Source organism: Manis javanica, chromosome 10 (assembly GCF_040802235.1).
Source record: "Manis javanica isolate MJ-LG chromosome 10, MJ_LKY, whole genome shotgun sequence".
Taxonomy (NCBI): domain Eukaryota; kingdom Metazoa; phylum Chordata; class Mammalia; order Pholidota; family Manidae; genus Manis; species Manis javanica.
The window spans coordinates 12,646,192-12,661,371 of NC_133165.1; positions in this window are offsets into that span (position 1 = coordinate 12,646,192).

The window sequence follows — 15,180 nt, forward strand, 5'->3', positions numbered from 1 at the left end:
GTTGATTCCTGGGTTCTGTGAGTCTACTGTTGTTTTGTTCCTTCACTTTTGCTTTGTTCCTATATTCCACAGATGAGTAAAATCATTTGGTACTTGTTTTTCTCTGCCTGGCTTGTTTCACTGAGCATAATAGCCTCTAGCTCCATCCATGCTGTTGCAAATGGTAGGATTTCTTTTCTTCTTATGGCAGAACATTATTCCATTGTGTAAATGTAGCATGTCTTCTTTATCCATTCATCTATTGATGAATACTTAAGTTACCTCCATGTCTTGGCTATTGTAAATAGTGCTGCAATAAACATAGGGGTGCATATATCTTTTTTGATTCTGAGATCTTGTATTCTTCAGGTAAATTCCTAGAAGTGGAATTCCTGAGTCAAAGGGTATTTCCATTTTGTTTTTGAGGAACCTCCATATTGCTCTCCACAATGGTTGAACTAATTTACATTCCCACCAGCAGTGTAGGAGGGTTCCCCTTTCTCCACATCCTTGCCAGCATTTGTTGTTCCTTTTCTTTTTGATGTTAGCCATCCTAACTGGTGTGAGGTGATATTTCATTTTAGTTTTAATTTGTATTTCCCTGATGATTAGTGACATCGAGCATCTATTCATATGCCTGTTGGCCATCTGTATTTCTTCTTTGAAGATGTGTCTGTTCAGAAATTCTGCCCATATTTTAATTGGGTTATTTGCTTTTTGGGTATTGAGGCATGTGGGCTCTTTATATATTTTGGTTGTTAACCCCTTTTGGATATGTCACTGATAAATGTATTCTCTGATACTGTAGGATGTCTTTGTGTTCTGCTAATGGTGTCTCTTGCTATACAGTAGCTTTTTAATTTGATGTAGTCCCATTTGTTCATTTTTGCTCTTTTTCCCCTTACCTGAGGAGTTGTGTACAGGAAATAATTGCTCATGGTTATATTCAAGAGAGTTTTGCCTATGTTTTCTTCTAAGACTTTTATATTTTCATGACTTACATTAAGGTCTTTGATCTGTTTCAAATTTACTTTTGTGTATGGGGTTAGACAGTGATCCAGTTTCATTCTCTTGCATGTAGCTGTCCAGCTTTGCCAACACCAGTTATTGAAGAGGCTGTCATTACCCCATTGTATATCCATGGCTCCTTTATCATATATTAATTAGCTGTATATGTTTGGGTTTATGTCTGGGCTCTCTATTATGTTCCATTAATCTATGGGTCTGTGCTTGCAACAGTACCAAATAATTTTGATTACTGTGGCTTTGTAGTAGAGCTTGAGGTTGGGGAGCATAATCCCTCCATCTTTGCTCTTCCTTCTCAGGATTGCTTTGGCTATTCAGGGTCTTTGGTGGTTTCATATGAATTTTGGAACTATTTGTTCTAGTTCATTGAAGAATGCTGTTGGTATTTTGATAGGGATTGTGCTGAATCTGTAGGCTAGATTAGGCAGGATAGCCATTTTGATAATATTAATTCTTCCCACCCATGAGCATGGGATTTATTTCCATTTATTGGTGTCTTCTTTAATTTCTCTCATGAGTGTCTTGTAGTTTTCAGGATATAGGTCTTTCACTTCCTTGGTTAGGCTTATTCCTAGGTATTTTATTCTTTAATTGTAAATGTAAATGGAATTATTTTCCTGATTTCTATTTCTGCTAGTTCATCATTAGTATATAGGAATGCAACAGATTTCTGTGTATTAATTTTGTATCCTCCAACTTTGCTGAATTCAGATACTAGTTCTACTAGTTTGGGAATGGACTCTTTCGGGTTTCCTATGAATTATATCATGTCATCTAAAAACAGTGACAATCTAACTTCTTCCTTACCAATCTGGATGCCTTTTATTTCTTTGTGTTTTCTGCCTGCCATGGCTAGGAGCTCCAGTACTATGTTGAATAAAAGTGATGGGAGTGGGCATCCTTGTCTTGTTCCCAACCTTAGAGGAAAAGGTTTCAGCTTTTCTCTGTTAAGTATGATATTGGCTGTGGGTTTGTCATATATGGCCTTTATTATGTTGAGGTACATGCCCTCTATACTAATTTTGTTGATAATTTTTATCATGAATGGATGTTGAATTTTGTCAAATGTTTTTTCAGCATCTATGAAGGTGATCATGTGATTTTTGTCTTTTTTGTTGATGTGGTGGATGATGTTGATGGATTTTTTGATTTTGTACCACACTTGCATCCCTGGAATAAACCCCACTTGATCATGATAGATGATCTTCTTAATGTATTTTTTAATTTGGTTTGATAATGTCTTGTGTTGAGGATTTTTGCATAGATGTTCATCATGGATACTGGTGGGTAATTTTTTTTCTATCTCTGGATGCTTTCAATATACTGTCTTTTTCCTTCATCTTTACCACTTTATTTATTATATGTCTTGGTATTGTCTTCCTGGGGTTCCTTTTGTTAGACGCTTTCCGTGGTTCCAGGACCTGGGTGTCAGTTTCCTTCCCCAGATTGGGGAAGTTTCCTCAATTATTTCTTTAAAGAGGATTTCTACTCCTTTGACTTTCTCTTCTCCTGTTGTGCCTATTATGTGAATATTGTTTTCTTTGGAGATTCACATGGCTCTCTTAGCATCCTCTCATTTCTGGAGATTCTTATATCTCAGTTTCATTGTTTTCCTGTTCTCCAATTTTTATCTCATCGACTGTCTCCTCTACTTGCAGCAATGTATTATTCATTCCCTCCACTGTATATAACATTTCAGTTACTGTGTTCTTCAGGTCTGAGTGGTTCTTTTTCAACTCTTCCAACTTTGTTAAGTCCTCCCTGAGATAGTAAATATTTATTCACAGATCAGTGAGCATATTTATGATTGCTACTTTGAAATCTTTATCAATAATATTGGTGATCTCTTTTTCATTTAGCCCTCTTTCTGTTGTCTTATCCCGTAGGTTTTTTTGAAACATATTCCTATGTGGCATTATTTTTTCAGGATTTCTGTGTTTCTTCCTTTGTATTAGAGCCATTATGCTTCCTGGTCTAAAGAGTAATAGCTTTATGAAGAAGGCATTCTGTGGTACCCAGGAGGTCAAGGATCTTTGGTCACCCATGCCTGGTTCTCTTAAGCATTAGAGGCTCATTTGCAGTTGGTGGGCTATGGTGGGACCACCTTTGTCTCTTTCTGCCAAAAGTGGCCTATCTCAGTTTGCTGCAGGTGGCAGCACATCTCTGCTGGCTCTTTGTGAGTTGAGCAGTGGCTCCTCTGCTGGGTTAATAGTGGCCAGGGCCACCGTCTGACTGCCATGCAGGGATGTTGGTGGTACTGGGCTAATGGGGTGGGCAAGGAGTGCACACAGCACTGTGGTGGGAACATGGTCATGGGTCACTGGCTCAGAGATGGCTCCTGCAAATGCCTCCCCAGCTGGGCTGAGAGAAGGCCAAGAAAGTTGGAGAAGCCTCTTTCCATTTGCCAGGCAGCAAAGTCTGGTGCTGCTGGGCCAAGTAGGCAGGTAGGTGTGCAGAGAAGTGCCTTGGGGCTGAGCCACCAGTGAGGGAGATGGAGCATCTGGGATTCCCATGAACATCCAACTTGTTAAACAATTAATATTTGATTGCCTTCCTTTTTACTACATGTTTCTAAAGTATTGTCTAAGTACTAAATTCAGCATCTAATGATGCAGTACACATATACACACATGTGAAAACATATTTATAGTATTTCTTTTGCCCTCATAATTTCAACACTGCTAATGAAATACAAATTGTACAACCTAATTCTCATTTGCAGACCTGAACTTGAGTTAGAAAAAAATTCCAATAATTAATAAGATTATTAATTATTAAGATTATTGTAATATGAAATACTTGACATTATATAAAATTTAGTTGACTCCCTCTGAAAATTTATAAATCAACACAATTGACTTAGATGTTGATGATCCAATTATATTAAAATTTTAATGTGTGTAGTTGAGATAAAGGATGACAAGGTAAAATATTTGCAAATTTGAAATACCCATTTAATAGGTAAGTTTTTGGTCTGTGCTAAGAGTTGAAATGGAGAATGTGATCTTTCTTTATGAGCACTTACAATATAATACAGACATTTTTACCAAGAAGAAATACAGACAGCTAACAAGCACATGAAAAGATGATCCACATCGCTAATCATCATGGAAATGCAAATCAAAACCACAGTAAGATATTATTTCTCACCAATTAGAATGGCCATTATCCAAAAGACAAGAAATATAAAGTGTTGGTGAGGATGTGTAGAAGAGGGAACCCTCTTGCACTGTTGATGGGAATGTAAAGTAGTACAGCCACTGTGGAAAGTACTATGGAGGTTCCTCAAAAAACTGAAAAGAAGTTCAATATAACCTAGTAATTCCACTTCTAGGAATTTTCCCAAAGAAAACCAAACCCCTGATTCAAAAAGATATATGCATCCTTGTTTTTATTGCTCTATCATTTACAATACACAAGATATGTAAGCAACCAAAGTGTCCAGTTAATGAATAGATAAAAAACAAATGGTACATATACACAGAGGAATATTATTTGGCTATGAAAAAGAAATAAATCCTGCCATTTGTGACAACATGGATTGACCTCAAGGGTATTATGTTAAGTGAAATAAGCCAGGCAGAGAAAGAGAAATGCCATATGATTTCACTTATATGTGGTATATAAAAACAAAACAAAATGAACAAAATAGTAGTAGCCTCATAGACACTAAAAAGTGACTGGTGGTTACCAAAGTAGAGGGCTTCTGGTGGGTGGGTGAAATAGGTAAAGGGGATAAAGAGGAACAAAATCTCAATCACAGTATAAGTTGATCATGAGGCTGAAAGTACAGCATAAAGAATATAGTCAGTAGTTCTGTAACATCTTTTTATGTTGATAAATAAGAACTGCACTAGTTGGAGTGAGATTAAATAATGACAGTTGAATCAATATAATGATGGTTGTAGACTTAAAGCCAATATGATATTATATATCAATTATACTTTCATAAAAACTAAACAGAGTGCAGAGAAGATGGCGGCATGAGTAGAGCAGCAGAAATCTCCTCCCAAAACCACATTTATCTATGAAAATATAACAAAGACAACTTTTCCTAAAATAGAGACCAGAGGACACAGGACAACATCCAGACCACATCCACACCTGTGAGAACCCAGCACCTCACAAAGGGGCTAAGATACAAGCCCCAGCCTGGCAGGACTCGAGCACCCCTCCCCCCAGCTCCCGGCGGGTGGATACGAGTCAGCAAGGAGGGCTAGGAAGCCCAGTACTGCTGAACACCCAGCCCCAGGATTCCCGACCAGAGCGCAGACACAGTGCATGCACGGGATCCTGGATACTAGGGAAACAGGGTGGCAGGACCGATGAGTAGGTGGCTGAGGCTGACACTGGAAAACAAAGAAATGGGAGCAGCTTTTATTTTTTTATTATTTTTATTTTTTTTTTAGCGAGTGCTTTTTTGAAGCCGTAAAAGGACAGGGACCCCAATACAAGGGAAACAGGGCAGCAAGACTGGTGAGGGGGTGCCTGAGACTGGCATCTGAGAATAAGGAAAATCATCCGTTTCTTTCTGTCTTTTTTTTTTTTAATTATTTATTTAATTTTTTTTTTCATTCGTTGTTTCTGTTGTTGCTTTGGTTTGGAGAGTGCTTTTTGGAAGTTTTAAAGGGGCAGGACAGGACACGTAGCCCAGAGGCAGGGAATCTGGGGATCTTTGGGCACTCTAACCCCTGGGCAGCAGGGAGCACAGAGGCCCCTTACAGAGATAAATAGCCTCCCGGCCGCTCCCCCTCCAACAGGGCTCCGAGCCAGGAGGAGCGCTGGAGCCAGGCCACACCCACAGCAACAGTGGAGATAAACTCCATAGCAGCTGGGCAGGAAGCAGAAGCCCTGTCTGCGCACAGCTGCCAAGCACAAGCCCTAGAGGTCGTTATTCTCCCAGGAAAGGAAGGCCACAAAACAACAAGAAGGGAAGCTCTTCCAGCGGTCACTCCTACCAGCTCTGCAAACTATCTCTATCACCATGAAAAGGCAAAGCTACAGGCAGACAAAGATCACAGAGACAATACCTGAGAAGGAGACAGACCTAACCAGTCTTCCTGAAAAAGAATTCAAAATAAAAATAATGAACATGCTGACGGAGATGCAGAGAAAAATGCAAGAGCAATGGGATGAAGTCCTGAGGGAGATCACAGATGTCAGGAAGGAGATAACAGAAGTGAAACAAACCCTGGAAGGATTTATAAGCAGAATGGATAAGATGCAAGAGGCCATTGAAGGAATAGAAACCAGAAAACAGGAATGTATAGAGGCTGACATAGAGAGAGATAAAAGGATATCCAGGAATGAAACAATACTAAGAGAATTATGTGACTAATCCAAAAGGAATAATATCCACATTATAGGGGTACCAGAAGAAGAAGAGAGAGGAAAAGGGATAGAAAGTCTCTTTGAAGAAATAATTGCTGAAAACTTCCCCAAACTGGGGGAGGAAATAATCGAACAGACCACAGAAATACACACAACCCCCAACAGAAAGGATCCAAGGAGAACAACACCAAGAAACATAATAATTAAAATGGCAAGGATCAAGGACAAGTAAAGAGTTTTAAAGGCAGCTAGAGAGAAAAAGGTCACCTATAAAGGAAAACCCATCAGGCTATCATCAGACTTCTTGACAGAAACCCTACAGGCCAGAAGAGAATGGCATGATATATTTAATGCAATGAAACAGAAGGGCCTTGAACCAAGGATACTGTATCCAGCACGACTATCATTTAAATATGATGGCGGGATTAAACAATTCCCAGACAAGCAAAAGCTGAGAGAATTTGCTTCCCACAAATCACCTCTACAGGGCATCTTACAGGGCCTGCTCTAGATGGGAGCACTCCTAAAAAGAGCACAGAACAAAACATACAACATATGAAGAATGGAGGAGGAGGAATAAGAAGGGAGAGAAGAAAAGAATCTCCAGACAGTGTATATAACAGCTCAATAAGCGAGCTAAGTTAGGCAGTAAGATACTAAAGAAGCTAACCTTGAACCTTTGGTAACCACGAATCTAAAGCTTGCAATGGCAATAAGTACATATCTCTCAATAGTCACCCTAAATATAAATGGACTTAATGCAACAATCAAAAGACACAGAGTAATAGAATGGATAAAAAAGCAAGACCCATCTATATGCTGCTTACAAGAAACTCACCTCAAACCCAAAGACAAGCACAGACTAAAAGTCAAGGGATGGAAAAACATATTTCAGGCAAACAACAGTGAGAAGAAAGCAGGGGTTGCAGTACTAATATCAGACAAAATAGACTTCAAAACAGTGGAAAAATCCAACCATTTAAAGCAACATGGATGGAGCTGGAGAGTATTATGCTCAGTGAAATAAGCCAAGCGGAGAAAGAGAAATACCAAATGATTTCACTCATCTGAGGAGTATAGGAACAAAGGAAAAACTGAAGGAACAAAACAGCAGTGGAATTACAGAACCCAAAAATGGACTAACAGGTACCAAAGGGAAAGGAACTGGGGAGGATGGGTGGGCAGGGAGGGATAAGAGGGGGGAAGAAGAAGAGGGGTATTAAGATTAGCATGCATGGGGGGGAGGGAGCAAGTGGAAGGTGGGCTGCACAACACAGAGAGGACAAGTAGTGACTCTACAACATTTTGCTAAGCTGATGGACAGTAACTGTAATGTGGTTGTTAGGGGGGACCTGATATAGGGGAGAGCATAGTAAACATAGTATTCTTCATGTAAGTGTAGATTAAAAATTAAAAAAAAAAAAAAAAAGAAAGAAAGAAAAGGGGGATTACTCCTTAACAGGATAAAACTATTGGTAAATCAAAGATCAACGCATGCTTTAAATATCCTTAATGTTGATCACTTAAAGGGTGTCAGATGATCAGCTATGGAGGTACTTTTTTCTGATAATATTCCTTTCTCTTAATTAAAAAAAAAAAAAAAAGCAGTTATTGTGTGCTGACCTCCAACGAGTTCTGCACAGTGGTATAGAGGGCATATCAAAGTGTGGGCAAAGGGTCTGTTTGTTTCTATGCAGAAGATCAAGACCTAGCTTGGATACCCAGAAAATGAACTAAGATACGATATGAGGAGGAGCTTCCGGCATCAGCACTCTCTGGGGGACTTGTGCCAGGGGATGATCCTCAAAAAGCCTCCACAGGGATCCGGACGATGCTGCGGTTGTGACTGCATCCAGCCCACCGTCTCCTGGACTTGCCATAGGAATGAGGAGGGAGACGTCTAGGCTGGCATGTGCATACAGTGAGACAACGAATTTGACTGGATCTGTACTGTTGGAACTCAACCAGGAGTTGGGAGGGGTGCAAGTTGTAGCACTCCAAAATCTCATGACTATAGACTATCTATGGTTAAAAGAACATATGGGATGTGAACAGATCCCAGAAATGGGCTGCTTTAATTTGTCTGATGGTTCAAGTACAGTTGGACAATATCCATCATATCATAGATAAATTTTCACAAATGCCTAGGGTGCCTAAATGGTTTTCTTGGCTTCACTGGAGATGGATGGTAATTATAGATTTGCTTTGTTTATGTCACCGTATTCCTATTATATTAATATGTGTGCGCAAATTAGTTAGTAGTTTAAAACCTATACATACTTAAGGTACTCTACAAGAAGATATGTCAAAGAAATAATCAATCCTCCCATGTTTCCTTCATATGCTACATCTATAGCTTTTCTTCTTCCTTCCTAATTACAAACCTTAAATAGAATTCGTGCCTCATATCGAATTTACCGAGTATTATAATTCCTCCAGGTGGTAAAGATACCTCGAGACAAGTGCTGGGCATAGAAGCCACAGGGCATAAATCTGCAAAGAAGTAAAAAGCTAACCTTTGCAAACAATATGGCTTCTCTCTCACTTACCAACTTTACATTTCCCTGTATGGCCCCGGAAGATGACTGGTTAGCCAGAGATGGGTAAGATTCCTCAAGGGAGGAACAACCTAAGACAGGCACAGTCGCAGGGGGGCCATCAGGTGAGAATTTGGGGATCAACAGAGGTGAGGCTCAGAACCTCACCCCCCCTGCTTTGAGAGAAATCTTCTGCATCCGTGGATGTCTTGCTGCCCTTGTCTAGCCTGGATTAATACTTGGTCCATAGGCACACACCTGATCATCTGATCATCTACATTTGCCCTCTTACAGCACTAAACTATGTTTTCTACCTTTATCTTGCATCTACCTACCACTTCAGCATTTTATTAAAAATAAAAATAATAATAATAATAGGAGAAATGTGGGATCAACATATAAATCAAGTACAAAAATCAAACGAATATTCATATTTGACCTGATTGTTTATAGGTCATAATGCATGATCAAAACCGAAAGTTTCTGTGATGAATGCCCTTGTACTGTTCACCATGTAAGAATTTATTCACTATGTAAGAATTCGTTCACCATGTAAGAACTTGTTTGTTATGCCTCAGAAGATTGGAGACTGACAAGAATTAGGCTTGAGATGGATTAATGATTGTACATTGAGCATTGACCCCCCTATACTGAATTTTATTGTTGTTAACAACCATTTGATCAATAAATATGAGAGATGCCCTCTCAAAAAAAAAAAAAAACCAAATCTATTAAAAAAAGAGAGCTAGGTACCTAGAATTATCATGTATATAAATGTTGAATCACTGTGTTGTACACCTGAAACTAATGTAATACTGTGTGTCAACTACCCTTCAATAAAAAATACTTATCTAAAAAAAAAAAAAAATAGACTTCAAAACAAAGAAAGTAACAAGAGATAAAGAAGGACATTACATAATGATAAAGGGCTCAGTCCACCAAGAGGATATAACCATTCTAAATATATATAAACCCAACACAGGAGCACCAGCATATGTGAAACAAATACTAACAGAACTAAAGAGGGAAATAGACTACAATGCATTCATTTTAGGAGACTTCAACACACCATTCACCCCAAAGGATAGATCCGCCAGGCAGAAAATAAGTAAAGACACACAGGCACTGAACAACACACTAGAACAGATGGATCTAATAGACATCTATAGAACTCTACATCCAAAAGCAACAGGATATACATTCTTCTCAAGTGCACATGGAACATTCTCCAGAATAGACCACATACTAGCCCACAAAAAGAGCCTCCATAAATTCAAAAAGATGGAAATCCTACCAACCAACTTTTCAGACAACAAAGGTATAAAACTAGAAATAAATAGTACAAAGAAAGCAAAAAGGCTCACAAACACATGGAGGTTTAACAACATGCTCCTAAATAATCAATGGATCAATGACCAAATCAAAATGGAGATCCAGCAATATATGGAAACAAACAACAACAACACTAAACCCCAGTTACTCTGGAACACAGCAAAAGCAGTCTTAAGAGGAAAGTATATAGCAATCCAGTCATATTTAAAAAAGGAAGAACAATCCCAAATAAATGGTCTAATGTCACAATTATCAAAATTGAAAAAGAAGAACAAATGAGGACTAAGGTCAGTAGAAGGAGGGATATAATAAAGATCAGAGGAGAAATAAATAAAATTCAGAAGAATAAAACAATAGCAAAAATCAATGAAACCAAGAGCTGGTTCTTCGAGAAAATAAACAAAATAGATAAGCTTCTAGCCAGACTTATTAAGAGGAAAAGAGAGTCAACACAAATCAACAGTGTCAGAAACGAGAAAGGAAAAATCACGACGGACCCCACAGAAATGCAAAGAATTATTAGTGAGTACTATGAAAACCTATATGCTAACAAGCTTGGAAACCTAGGAGAAATGGACAAATTCCTAGAAAAACACAACCTTCCAAGACTGATCCAGAACGAAATAGAAAATCTAAACAGACCAATTACCAGGAATGAAATTGAAGCGGTAATCAAAAAACTATCAAAGAACAAAACCCCTGGGCCAGATGGATTCACCTCAGAATTTTATCAGACATACAGGGAAGACATAATACCCATTCTCCTTAAAGTTTTCCAAAAAATAGAAGAGGAGGGGATACTCCCAAACTCTTTCTATGAAGCCAACATCACCCTAACACCAGAACCAGGCAAAGACCCTACCAAAAAAGAAAACTACAGACCAATATCCCTGATGAATGTAGATGCAAAAATACTCAACAAAATATTAGCAAACCGAATTCAAAAATACATCAAAAGGATCGTACACTATGACCAAGTGGGATTCATCCCAGGGATGCAAGGATGGTACAACATTGGAAAGTCCATCAACATCATCCACCACATGAACAAAAAGAAAGACAAAAATCGCATGATCATCTCCATAGATGCTGAAAAAGCAGTTGACAAAGTTCAACATCCATTCATGGTAAAAACTCTCAGCAAAATGGGAATAGAGGGCAAGTACCTCAACATAATAAAGGCCATCTATGAAAAACCCACAGCCAACATTATAGTGAACAGCGAGAAGCTGAAAGCTTTTCCTCTGAGATCGGGAACTAGACAGGGATGCACACTCTCCCCACTGTTATTTAACATAGTACTGGAGGTCCTAGCCACGGCAATTAGACAAAACAAAGAAATACAAGGAATCCAGATTGGTAAAGAAGAAGTTAAACTGTCACTATTTGCAGATGACATGATACTACACATAAAAAACCCTAAAGACTATACCCCAAAACTACTAGAACTGATATCGGAATACAGCAAAGTTGCAGGATACAAAATCAACACACAGAAATCTGTAGCTTTCCTATACACTAACAATGAACCAACAGAAAGAGAAATCAGGAAAACAATTCCATTCACAATTGCATCAAAAAGAATAAAATACCTAGGAATAAACCTAACCAAAGAAGTGAAAGACATATACCCTTAAAACTACAAGTCACTCTTAAGAGAAATTAAAGGGGACACTAACTAATGGAAACTCATCCCATGCTCTTGGCTAGGAAGAATTAATATCATCAAAATGGCCATCCAGCCCTAAGCAATATACAGATTTGATGCAATCCCTACCAAATTACCAGCAACATTATTCAATGAACTGGAACAAATAATTCAAAAATTTATATGGAAACACCAAAGACCCCAAATAGCCAAAGCAATCCTGAGAAAGAAGAATAAAGTAGGGGGGATCTCACTCCCCAACTTCAATTTCTACTACAAAGCTATAGTAAATCAAGACAATTTGGCACTGGCACAAGAACAGAGCCACAGACCAGTGGAACAGATTAGAGGCTCCAGATATTAACCTAAACATATATGGTCAATTAATATTTGATAAAGGAGCCATGGACAGACAATGGCGAAATGACAGTCTCTTCAACAGATGCTGCTGGCAAAACTGGACAGCTACATGTAGGAGAATGCAACTGGGACATTGTCTAACCCCATACACAAGAGTAAATTCAAAATGGATCAAATACCTGAATGTAAGTCAGGAAACCATAAAACTCTTAGAAAAAAACATAGGCAAAAAAGTCTTAGACATAAACATGAGTGACCTCTTCTTGAACATATCTCCCTGGGCAAGGAAAGCAAAAGCTAAAATGAAGAAGTGGGACTATATTAAGCTGAAAAGCTTCTGTACAGCAAAAGACACCATCAATAGAACAAAAAGGTACCCTACAGTATGGGAGAATATATTTGTAAATGACAGATCTGATAAAGGCTTGACGTCCAGAATATATAAAGAGCTCACACGCCTCAACAAACAAATAACAAATAACCCAATTAAAAAATGGGCAGAGGAACTGAACAGACAGTTCTCCAAAAAAGAAATACAGATGGCCAACAGACACATGAAAAGATGCTCCACATCGCTAATTATCAGAGAAATGCAAATTAAAACTACAATGAGGTATCACCTCACACCAGTAAGGATGGCTGCCTTCCAAAAGACAAACAACAACAAATGTTGGTGAGGCTGTGGAGAAAGTGGAACCCTCCTACACTGCTGGTGGGAATGTAAATTAGTTCAACCATTGTCAAAAGCAGTATGGAGGTGCATCAAAATGCTCAAAACAGACTTACCATTTGACCCAGGAATTCCACTCCTAGGAATTTACCCTAACAATGTAGCAATCAAGTTTGAGAAAGACAGATGCACCCCTATGTTTATCGCTGCACTATTTACAATAGCCAAGAATTGGAAGCAACCTAAATGTCCATCGATAGATGAATGGATAAAGAAGATGTGGTACATATACACAATGGAATACTACTCAGCCATAAAAAAGGGCGAATCCTACCATTTGCAGCAACATGGATGGAGCTGGAGGGTATTATGCTTAGTGAAATAAGCCAAGAGGAGAAAGAGAAATACCAAATGATTTCACTCTTCTGTGTAGTATAAGAACAAAGGAAAAACTGGAGGAACAAAACAGCAGCAGAATCACAGAACCCAAGAGTGGACTAATAGGTAACAAAGGGAAGGGACTGGGGAGGATGGGTGGATAGTGAGGGATAAGAGGGGGGAAGAAGAAGGTGGGTATTTAGATTAGTATGCATAATGGGGGGGTGGGAGAAAGTGGAGGGCTGTACAACACAGAGAAGACAAGTAGTGATTACACAACATTTTGCTATGCTGATGGACAGTGACTATAAAGGGGTTTATAGGGGGGACCTGGTATAGGGGAGAGCCTAGTAAACATAATATTCATCATGTAAGTGTAGATTAATAACAACAAAAAAAATAAGCAGTTCCTGTGTGGTGAACTCCAATGAGTTCTACACAATGGTATAAAGGGCATATAAAAGTGTAGGCAAAGGGTTTGTTTGTGCTTATACAGAGGATCAAAACCTAATTTGGCTACCCCGAAAATGAACTAAGATATGATATGAAAATGAACTCCCAACATCAGCACTCTCTGGAAGACTCATGCCAGAAGATGATCAAAAAGCCCCAACAAAGATCCACGCACTGCTACACATGTAGATGCACTCATCCCACCAGTTCCTGGACTTGCCATGGGAATGAAGAAGGAGATATCTAAGCTGGCCTGTGCATACAGTAAAACAACAAATTTGACTGGATCTATACTGTTGGAACTCAACCAAGAATTAGGAGAAGTGCAAATTGTAGCGCTCCAAAATCTTACAACTACAGACTATTTACTGTTAAAAGAACATATGGGATGTGAACAGTCCACAGGAATGGGTTGTTTTAATTTGTCTGATTTCTCTCAGACTATTCAAGTTCAGTTGGATAATATCCAGCATATCATAGATAAGTTTTCACAAATGCCTGAGGTGCCTAACTGGTTTTCTTGGTTTCACTGGAGATGGCTGGTAGTTATAAGTATGCTTTGGTTATGTAACTATATTCCTATTATGTTAATGTGTGTACGCAATTTAATTAGTAGTTTAAAACCTATACATGCTTAAGTTACTCTAGAAGAAGATATGTCAAAGAAATAATCAATCTTCCCATGTTTTCTTCTGCCTGTTACTCCTATAGCTTTTCTTCTTCCTTTCTAATTACAACCCATAAATAGAATTTGTGCCTCATATCGAATTTACCGAGTATCATAATTCCTCCAAGTGGTAAAGATACCTCAAGACAAATGCTGGGCATAGAAGCCACAGTGCATAAATATGCAAAGAAGTAAAAAACTAACATTTTCAAACAATAAGGCTTCTCTCTCACTTACCAACTTTACATTTCCCTGTATGACCCCGGAAGATGGCTGGTTAGCCAGAGACGGGTAAGATTCCTCAAGGGAGGAACAACCTAAGACAGGCACAGTCACAGGGGGGCCATCAGGTGAGAAATTGGGGATGAACAGAGGTGAGGCTTAGAACCTCCCCCCCTCAATTCTGAGAGAAATCTGCTGCATCCGTGGATGTTTTAATGCCCTTGTCTAGCTGGGATTAACACATAGTCTACAGGCACACACCTGATCATCTACATTTGCTCTCTTACAACACTAAACAATGTTTTCTACCTTTATCTTGCATCTACCTACCAGTTCAGCATTTTATTAAAAATAATAATAATAAAGAGAGAAATGTGGTATCCACATATAAATCAAGTATAAAAATCAAACGAATATTCATATTTGACCTGATTGTTTATAGTTCATAATGCGTGATCAAAACCGAAAGTTTCTGTGATGACTGCCCTTGTACTGTTCACCATGTAAGAATTTATTCACTATGTAAGAATTCGTTCACCATGTAAGAACTTGTTCGTTATGCTTCAGAAGATTGGAG